This window comes from Triticum dicoccoides, chromosome 2B (genome assembly GCF_002162155.2).
Source record: "Triticum dicoccoides isolate Atlit2015 ecotype Zavitan chromosome 2B, WEW_v2.0, whole genome shotgun sequence".
Lineage (NCBI taxonomy): Eukaryota > Viridiplantae > Streptophyta > Magnoliopsida > Poales > Poaceae > Triticum > Triticum dicoccoides.
In genome coordinates, this window is record NC_041383.1 from 363,338,155 (window position 1) to 363,347,860 (window position 9,706).

Here is a 9,706-nt window from a genome sequence, read left to right on the forward strand (position 1 = left end):
AAAAGCCTTTAAATAAAATAGCAAAATAACTTTTAAAATTATATTTTTGTGGTTTTTGGTAGTCCTATATCAAATAGGAGTCAAATATAATTTTTTAAAGATTTTTCACACCCTTAATTAAGTACTTGTAGTTCAAGTCTCAATCTAGGGGTTTTTGGAAAACCTAATTTGGAAAATACTTTTTGGCCAAAATATTTTTGCAAGAAATTATTTTTTGATGTCCTACACACATGGCATGATCATTGGGCAAGGTTTTGGATCAAGGAGAAGGAGTATAAGAGTTGGAGGATTTATTTGATTTTGAGAGCACTTGCAAACAGCACACAAAAATCAAATCAAGCAAAGTCCAAAACACTCAAAAGTTTTTGTTAAACCATATTTTATCATGATTATTAGCTTAAGTGTAGTGACATGAAAATCAGGGTGTGACAGCATAGCCGCTCCTCGACCGTGTCGTTCGCCAGCATGGAGCATGGGGCTTCCACTGGTGCATGGGTGGGAGTTCCCTCTGAGGGAAGACTCCGGGGCATGTATAGTCCCGTCTTAGCATGTGTCTTGCACGGCAGGACTAGAGGAGGTGTATATGGGCACCCATGAGCCAGTGCGGGACTCACGGGGCCCTACCTCAAGGCGGTTTGCGCCTGAATTTTTGGTTCGGAAGGTTCTTGAGGATCCTGCGAGATGGTCAGGTCACCTGCGCCAAGAGAATATCCGGAGGATATTGCATGAGAAGGCCAAACACGAACGACCCCAGGAGGTGACGTGGACGGGGCCGGCCCACCAGACACAGCTCAGTCGCTGGATTTATCAACGCTACATGGACGGACCCAAGCACAGACGTCGTGCCTAGTCTTCTCATGCAATGATCCTTGCTACGCCTTGAGCTTGCGTTGGTTTTCCTTGAAGAGGAAAGGGTGATGCAGCAATAGTAGCGTAAGTATTTCCCTCAGTTTTTGAGAACCAAGGTATCAATCCAGTAGGAGGCTCCTCAAAAGTCCCACACACCTACACAAACAAACAAAGAACTCGCAACCAACGCAATAAAGGGGTTGTCAATCCCTTCACGGCCACTTGCGAAAGTGAGATCTGATAGAGATAGTATGATAAGATAAGTATATTTTTGGTATTTTATAATATAGATTGGAAAAGTAAAGATGCAAATAAAAGTAGATTGAAACCTTATATGATAAAAGATAGACCCGGGGGCCATAGGTTTCACTAGTGGCTTCTCCCAAGATAACATAAGTATTATGGTGGGTGAACAAATTACTGTCGAGCAATTGATAGAAAAGCGAATAATTATGAGATTATCTAGGCATGATCATGTATATAGGCATCACTTCTGCAACAAGTAGACCAACTCCTGCCTGCATCTACTACTATTACTCCACACATCGACCGCTATCCAGCATGCAACTAGAGTATTAAGTTCATAAGAACAGAGTAACGCATTAAGAAAGATGACATGATGTAGAGGGATAAATTCAAGCAATATGATATAAACCCCATCTTTTTATCCTCGATGGCAACAATACAATACGTGCCTTGCAACCCCTGCTATCACTAGGTAAGGACACCGCAAGATTGAACCCAAAGCTAAGCACTTCTCCCATGGCAAGAAAGATCAATCTAGTAGGCCAAACCAAACTGATAATTCGAAGAGACTTGCAAAGATAATTCAATCATACATAAAAGAATTCAGAGAAGATTCAAATATTTCTCATAGATAAACTTGATCATAAACCCAGAATTCATCAGATCTCGACAAACACACTGCAAAAAGAGTTACATCGAATATATCTCCACAAGAGAGGGGGAGAACATGGTATTGATATCCAAAAAGAGAGAAGAAGCCATCTAGCTAATAACTATGGACCCGAAGGTCTGTGGTAAACTACTCACAACTCATCGGAGGGGCTATGGTGTTGATGTAGAAGCCCTCTGTGGTCGATTCCCCCCTCCAGCGGAGCACCGGCGAAGGCTCCAAGATGGGATCTTGCAGATACAGAAGGTTACGGTGGTGGAAATTGTTTTTTATTGGCTTCCTAGATGTTTTCGGGGTACGTGGGTATATATAGGAGGAAGAAGTAGGTCGGTGGCCGCCCGAGGGGCCCACGAGATAGGGGGTGCGCCCAGGGGGGTGGGCACGCCCTCCACCCTCGTGGCCGCCTCGGCTGCTTCATGGCTTGCACACCAAGTCCTCTCGATCACGTTCGTTCCAAAAATCACGCTCCCGAAGGTTTCCTTCCGTTTGGACTCCGTTTGATATTCCTTTTCTTCGAAATACTGAAATAGGCAAAAAACAACAATACGAGCTGGGCCTTCGGTTAGTACGTTAGTCCCAAAAATGATATAAATGTGTAAATAAAGCCCATAAACATCCAAAAGGGGTAATATAATAGCATGGAACAATCCAAAATTATAGATACGTTGGAGACGTATCAAGCATCCCCAAGCTTAATTCCTGCTCTTCTTCGAGTAGGTAAATGATGAAAATAGAATTTTTGATGTGGAATGCTACCTAGCATAATTCTCAATGTAATTTTCTTTATTGTGGTATGAATGTTCAAATCCAATGATTCAAAATAAAATTTCATATTGACATAAGAAATAGTAATACTTCAAGCATACTAATCAAAGGAAACATGTCTTCTCAAAATAACATGGCTAAAGAAAGTTATCCCTACAAAATCATATAGTCTGGCTGTTGCTCTATCTTCATCACACAAAGTATTTAATCATGCACAAACCCGATGACAAGCCAAGCAATTGTTTCGTACTTTAGTAATCTCAAACTTTTTCAACTTTCACGCAATACATGAGCGTGAGCCATGGACATAGCACTAGATGTGGAATAGAATGGTGGTTGTGGAGAAGACAAAAAAGGAGAAGATAGTTTCACATCAACTAGGCGTATCAATGGGCTATGGAGATGCCCATTAATAGATATCAATGTGAGTGAGTAGGGATTGCCATGCAACGGATGCACTAGAGCTATAGATGTATGAAAGCTCAACAAAAGAAACTAGTGGGTGTGCATCCAACTCGCTTGCTCACGAAGACCTAGGGCATTTTGAGGAAGCCCGTCATTGGAATATACAAGCCAAGTTCTATAATGAAAAATTCCCACTAGTATATCAAAGTGACAACATAGGAAACTCTCTATCATGAAGATCATGGTGCTACTTTGAAGCACAAGTGTGGTAAAAGGATAGTAGCATTGTCCCTTCTCTCTTTTTCTCTCATTTCTTTCTTTATTTTTTTATTCTCTTTTTTTCTTTTTTCTTTCTCTTTTTTTCTCTTTGGCCTTTCTTTTTTTTGGCCTTTCTCTTTTTTCTCTCTTTTTTTTTCTTTTGTAAAGTCCGAAGTCTCATCCCGACTTGTGGGGGAATCATAGTCTCCATCATCCTTTCCTCACTGGGACAATGCTCTAATAATGAAGATCATCACACATTTATTGATTTACAACTCAGGACTAGAACAAAATATGACTCTATATGAATGCCTCTGGTGGTGTACCGGGATATGCAATGAATCAAGAGCGACATGTATGAAAATTATGAAGGTGGCCTTGCCACAAATACGATGCCAACTACATGATCATACAAAGAGCAATATGACAATGATGATGCATGTCATATAAACGGAACGATGGAAAGTTGCATGGCAATATATCTCGGAATGGCTATGGAAATGTCATAGTAGGTAGGTATGGTGGCTGTTTTGAGGAAGGTATATGGTGGGTGTATGGTACCGGCAAAAGTTGCACGACACAAGAGAGGCTAGCAATGGTGGAAGGGTGAGAGTGCGTATAATCCGTGGACTCAAAATTAGTCAAAAGAACTCATATACTTATTGCAAAAATCTACAAGCCATCAAAAAGAAATTATTACGCGCATGCTCCTAGGGGGATAGATTGGTAGGAAAAGACCATCGCTCGTCCCCGACCGCCACTCATAAGGAAGACAATCAATAAATAAAATTGTGCTCCAACTTCATCACAAAGCGGTTCACCATACATGCATGTTACGGGAATCACAAACTTCAACACAAGTATTCTTTAAATTCATAATCACCCAACTAGCATGACTTTAATATCACTACCTCCATATCTCAAAACAATTATCAAGTATAAAATTGATCATAGCATCCAATTCACTTCCTATGATAGTTTTTATTATACCCAACTTGGATGCCTACCATTCTAGGACCAATTTTATAACCATAGCAAATACCATGTTGTTCTAAGAGACTCTCAAAATAATATAAGTGAAGCATGATGGACTAGCAGTTTCTACAAAATTAAGCCACCTCCATGCTCTAAAAGATATAAGTGAAGCACTAGAGCAAAAATTATCTAGCTCAAAAGATATAAGTGAAGCACATAGAGTATTCTAATAAATTTCAATCAAGTAGGCTTCTCCCAAAAGGTGTTTACAGCAAGGATGATTGTGGTAAACTAAAAATCAAATACTAATATCATACACGACGCTCCAAGCAAAACACATATCATGTGGCGAATAAAAATATAGCTCCAAGTAAAGTTACCAATGAACGAAGACGAAAGAGGGGATGCCTTCCCGGGGCATCCCCAAGCTTAGGGTTTTGGCTATTCTTGAATATCTTGGGGTTCCATGGGCATCCACAAGCTTAGGCTTTTGCCACTCCTTATTCCATAGTCCATCAAATCTTTACCCAAAACTTGAAAACTTCACAACACAAAACTCAACAGGAAATCTCATAAGCTCCGTTAGTGAAAGAAAACAAAACCACCACATAAGGTACTATAATGAACTCATTATTTATTTATATTTGTGTTAAACCTACTGTATTCCAACTTCTCTATGGTTTATAAACTATTTTACTAGCCATAGATGCATCAAAATAAGCAAACAACACACGAAAAATAGAATCTATCAAAAACAGAACAGTCTGTAGCAATCTGTAACTAACGCAAACTTCTGGAACTCTAAAACTCCTACCAAAATAGGAAGTCCTGGAAAAGTTGTCTATTGATCAGAATCAAAAAGAATCAATGCAAAAGCACGTTTCTGTGATTTAACAAAACTAATTTCGTATGCGCAAAGTTTCTGTCTTTCAGCAGAATCAAATCAACTATCAGCATAGGTTATCCTATAGGTTCTACTTGGCACAAACACTAATTAAAACATAAAAACACATCTAAACAGAAGGTAGATGCAAATTTATTACTAAACAGAAACAAAAACAAAAAACACAAATAAAATTGGGTTGCCTCCCAACTAGCGCTATCGTTTAACGCCCCTAGCTAGGCATAAAAGCGAAGATAGATCTAAGTAGTGCCATCTTTGGCACTTGGAAAGAAAAGAGCAAATTTCCTTTCTATGGCATTCATCCTTCTATTTTGGGAAAGCACATTGCCATTATTGGAGGAAGTAAGATTAAGCACGTTACGGAAATTTGCATCTAAACTAGACTTCATCTCTTTGATAATTTCATTTTGATAGAAGCATAAGAGGGTGGTAGATTCAACCTTATCATTCATGGGGTGCCCAAATATAGTTTTCATTCTTTCATAGGTATCTATAGCATCCCCTTCAAAGAAACCTTCTTCAAAAATAGAGTCCAGAACTTGCTTGAAAGAAGCGGGTAAGCCAACATAGAAACTTTTGAAGTAAACCTCAATTTGATATTGTGGTACATAGCTAGCCCGAATTCTTAATAACCTATCACAAGCATCTTTTAAAGACTCATCAAGTAAATAACAAAAAAAAAATCCATAGTCATCTTCATCAAAATTATTTAAGCTCTCATTGGTGTGCCCAGTGGGTCTTTCTATAGCATCCTTATTCATGAGCTTAGAGAGGATAGAGGGGTTATCCAAGGTACTAGAACCTTGGAAAGGGCCCTTAGTTCTTTTTGATTCGGCCGTGGCAACAAAAAGGCAAACGGAAAAGAGAGAGGGAGGGCAAATAAAACGGCAAGGGTGAAGTGGGGGAGAGGAAAATCAGAGGCAAATGGCAAATAATATAAATGCGAGGGAGATGAGTTTGTGAAGGGTACTTGGTATGTCTTGACTTGAGCGAAGACCTCCCCGACAACGGCGCCAGAAATTGCACGTTGGCGGGAGGTCGAGTCTTGACTTCACTTGGTGGCAGCCTCCCCGGCAATGGCGCCAAAAATCCTTCTTGCTACGTCTTGAGCTTGCGTTGGTTTTCCTTGAAGAGGAAAGGGTGATGCAGCAATAGTACCGTATATATTTCCCTCAGTTTTTGAGAACCAAGGTATCAATTCAGTAGGAGGCTCCTCAAAAGTCCCACGCACCTACACAAACAAACAAAGAACTCGCAACCAACGCAATAAAGGGGTTATCAATCCCTTCACGGCCACTTGCGAAAGTGAGATCTGATAGAGATAATATGATAGGATAAGTATATTTTTGGTATTTTATAATATAGATTGGAAAAGTAAAGATGCAAATAAAAGTAGATTGAAAGCTTATAGATAAAAGATAGACCCGGGGGCCATAGGTTTCACTAGTGGCTTCTCTCAAGATAGCATAAGTATTACGATGGGTGAAGAAATTACTGTCGAGCAATTGATAAAAAGGTGAATAATTATGAGATTATCTAGGCATGATCATGTATATAGGCATCACATCCGCAACAAGTAGACCGACTCCTGCCTGCATCTACTACTATTACTCCACACATCGACTGATATCCAGCATGCATCTAGAGTATTAAGTTCATAAGAACAGAGTAACGCATTAAGAAAGATGACATGATGTAGAGGGATAAACTCAAGCAATATGATATAAACCCCATCTTTTTATCCTCGATGGCAACAATACAATACGTGCCTTGCAACCCCTGCTATCACTGGGTAAGGACACCGCAAGATTGAACCCAAAGCTAAGCACTTCTCCCATGGCAAGAAAGATCAATCTAGTAGGCCAAACCAAACTAATAATTCAAAGAGACTTGCAAAGATAACTCAATCATACATAAAAGAATTCAGAGAAGATTCAAATATTTCTCATAGATAAACTTGATCACAAACCCACAATTCATCGGATCTCGACAAACACACCGCAAAAAGAGTTACATCGAATAGATCTCCACAAGAGAGGGGGAGAGCATGGCATTGAGATCCAAAAAGAGAGAAGAAGCCATCTAGCTAATAACTATGGACCCGAAGGTCTGTGGTAAACTACTCACAACTCATCGGAGGGGCTATGGTGTTGATGTAGAAGCCCTCCATGGTCGATTCCCCCTCCGGCGGACCGCCGGCGAAGGCTCCAAGATGGGATCTCGCGGATACAGAAGGTTACGGCGGTGGAAATTGTTTTTCGTTGGCTCCTTGGATGTTTTCGGGGTACGTGGGTATATATAGGAGGAAGAAGTAGGTCGGTGGCCGCCCAAGGGGCCCATGAGATAGGGGGCGCGCCCATGGGGGGTGGGCGCTCCCTCCACCCTCGTGGCCGCCTTGGCTGCTTCTTGGCTTGCACTCCAAGTCCTCTGGATCACGTTCGTTCCAAAAATCACACTCCCGAAGGTTTCATTCCGTTTGGAGTCCGTTTGATATTCCTTTTCTTCGAAATACTGAAATAGGCAAAAAAATAGCAATACGGGCTGGGCCTCCGGTTAGTATGTTAGTCCCAAAAATTATATAAATGTGTAAAATAAAGCCCATAAACATCCAAAAGGGGTAATATAATATCATGGAACAATCAAAAATTATAGATGCGTTGGAGACGTATCAATCCTAAAGAAAGACAACCGGCGCACGGCTGCGCGATGTTGAGGCACCGTGTCGCGCTCCCTAACTCATCCGCTCATGATTAGCTCATGTGAGAACAAAGCACCAAGGACCATGGGAGATGATGTACACGGGAGCTGGCCCGCGAGACAGAGCTCGGCCACTTGGGTTTAGCGACGCTGCAGGGACGGACCCAAGGAAAGACATTGTGTAAGTCCTTAATCATGAGGCGGTCGAGGGGCGGGTTTGTGAGGGTGCACGATATTCATGGTGGCGAAGCACCGGACATGCAGGTGGTAACATATAACAACTAATGAAAAGGTAAGGCCAGTTTTGATAGATGCGCAAAATGATACATGCCGCAGGGTCGGGCCCATACAGCTTGAGGATAGTGCAGCCCAAGGGGTGCCCTCAATTAGATAAACCAAAAAGTGACTTGGCACCATCGCTGGAGGAGTGTTGAGGCAACTGAAGATTCGTGCTGGGGGGGGGTCGTTCCTCACGAGATGTCTGGCTCCAAGTTCTCATGAGGCTCCGGAGGCCCGAGAGGCTCGCGAGGGTCTAGCGCCTCCTCCGATAGGATCGCCTGGCGCCTGGCCTCATGAGCCGCCTGGATGCCCTGCATGTAGCGCTGGTGCGTGGCGGCCATGTTCAAAAGGCTGAACGGCATGTGAAGATGGCTGCGGGGGCAGCCCCCACTCCTTCCAACACGAGACAGCCTGAAGAGCTCCTGAGAAGCAACCATGTCGAGGCCCGGGATGTTGACGCAGACGCGCAGCTCACCGCTCATGTCCTGGGCGGCAGCTGCACTGAGTGAGGCAAGTCAACACTCGTCGCGCATGGCTCGTGCCTCCTGAAGCTCTCTGATCGCCTTGGTGATGAACTCCTGAGCACTTGGTGCTTCGCGCCCTGCGCCCTACTCACGGAAGCGCACATTTAAGCACGCCTCCATGTGGTGCACGAACACCTCCCTCGTGACGCTAGTCAGGTCAGAGGCCCTCCAGAGCAGAGTCCCGGAGCCCAGCCTGAGAGGGGCACCGAGGACGCCTTCCTATGCAAGATGGAATGGCGCCCCAATAGAGGGCGCGGGGTTTGAAGCACGATCGTTGCACGCCCCAGCCTCCTGGGGGCCCCTGAGGAGGAGTTGCTTCTTCTTCGTGGGAACGACCTCAGGAGGGTGGATGGCGCCCTCGCCATCTAAGTTCTCGATAGCCGCGGCCTGGTATGCATGCTCGAGGGAGCACACCGCATCCTTCTCATCGTAGGCAGCCGTGATGATGTCAGAGCTTCCTGGCATCTTGAGGATATTGTAGCCGTGGTGAGTCGCCGCCATGAACTTGGCAAGGGCTAGATACCCGAGGATGGCATTGTCTGGAAGATGAATGTGAGTGATGTCGAAGTCGATGAGCTCGGTGCGGTAATTGTCGCGCTTGCTGAAGGTGACGGGGAGGCGAATCTACCCCAGCGGGACGATGGAGCCGTCTGTCACCCCATAGAAAGGCTTGGTAGGGAGCAGCTGGTCATAGGGCACCTGGAGTCTCTCGAACGTCTCGGCAGAGAGGACATTCAGCCCCGCACCACTATCGATAAGTGTCTTGGTAACGAGGATGTTGTTGATGGTCGGTGAGCAGAGCATCAGGAGCGCGCCTGTATGTAGTGGCTGCACACTTGAGTTAATCCAAAGAGTCGAAGGTTATGGAGTACTTGGGCCACCTGAAGGGACGTGACGCCTCGAGCTTGGGGAGGGTCGGGTTCACCTCACGAGCGAACTGCTTGAAGACGCGATGGGAGGCGAGGGCCTGAGCACCACCCAGGATGCAGGCGATAGCACGAGGCTCTTGGAAGCCCCTGGCCCCATCATCCTGGCGATGGTCGTTGTTCCTCCTTGGTGGCGGTGGCGGTGGAGGGAGGCCGGCATTGCCCTGAGGGCAGTTCTCATGAGGCTAGCCCTGCCAGCGGTCCTCAC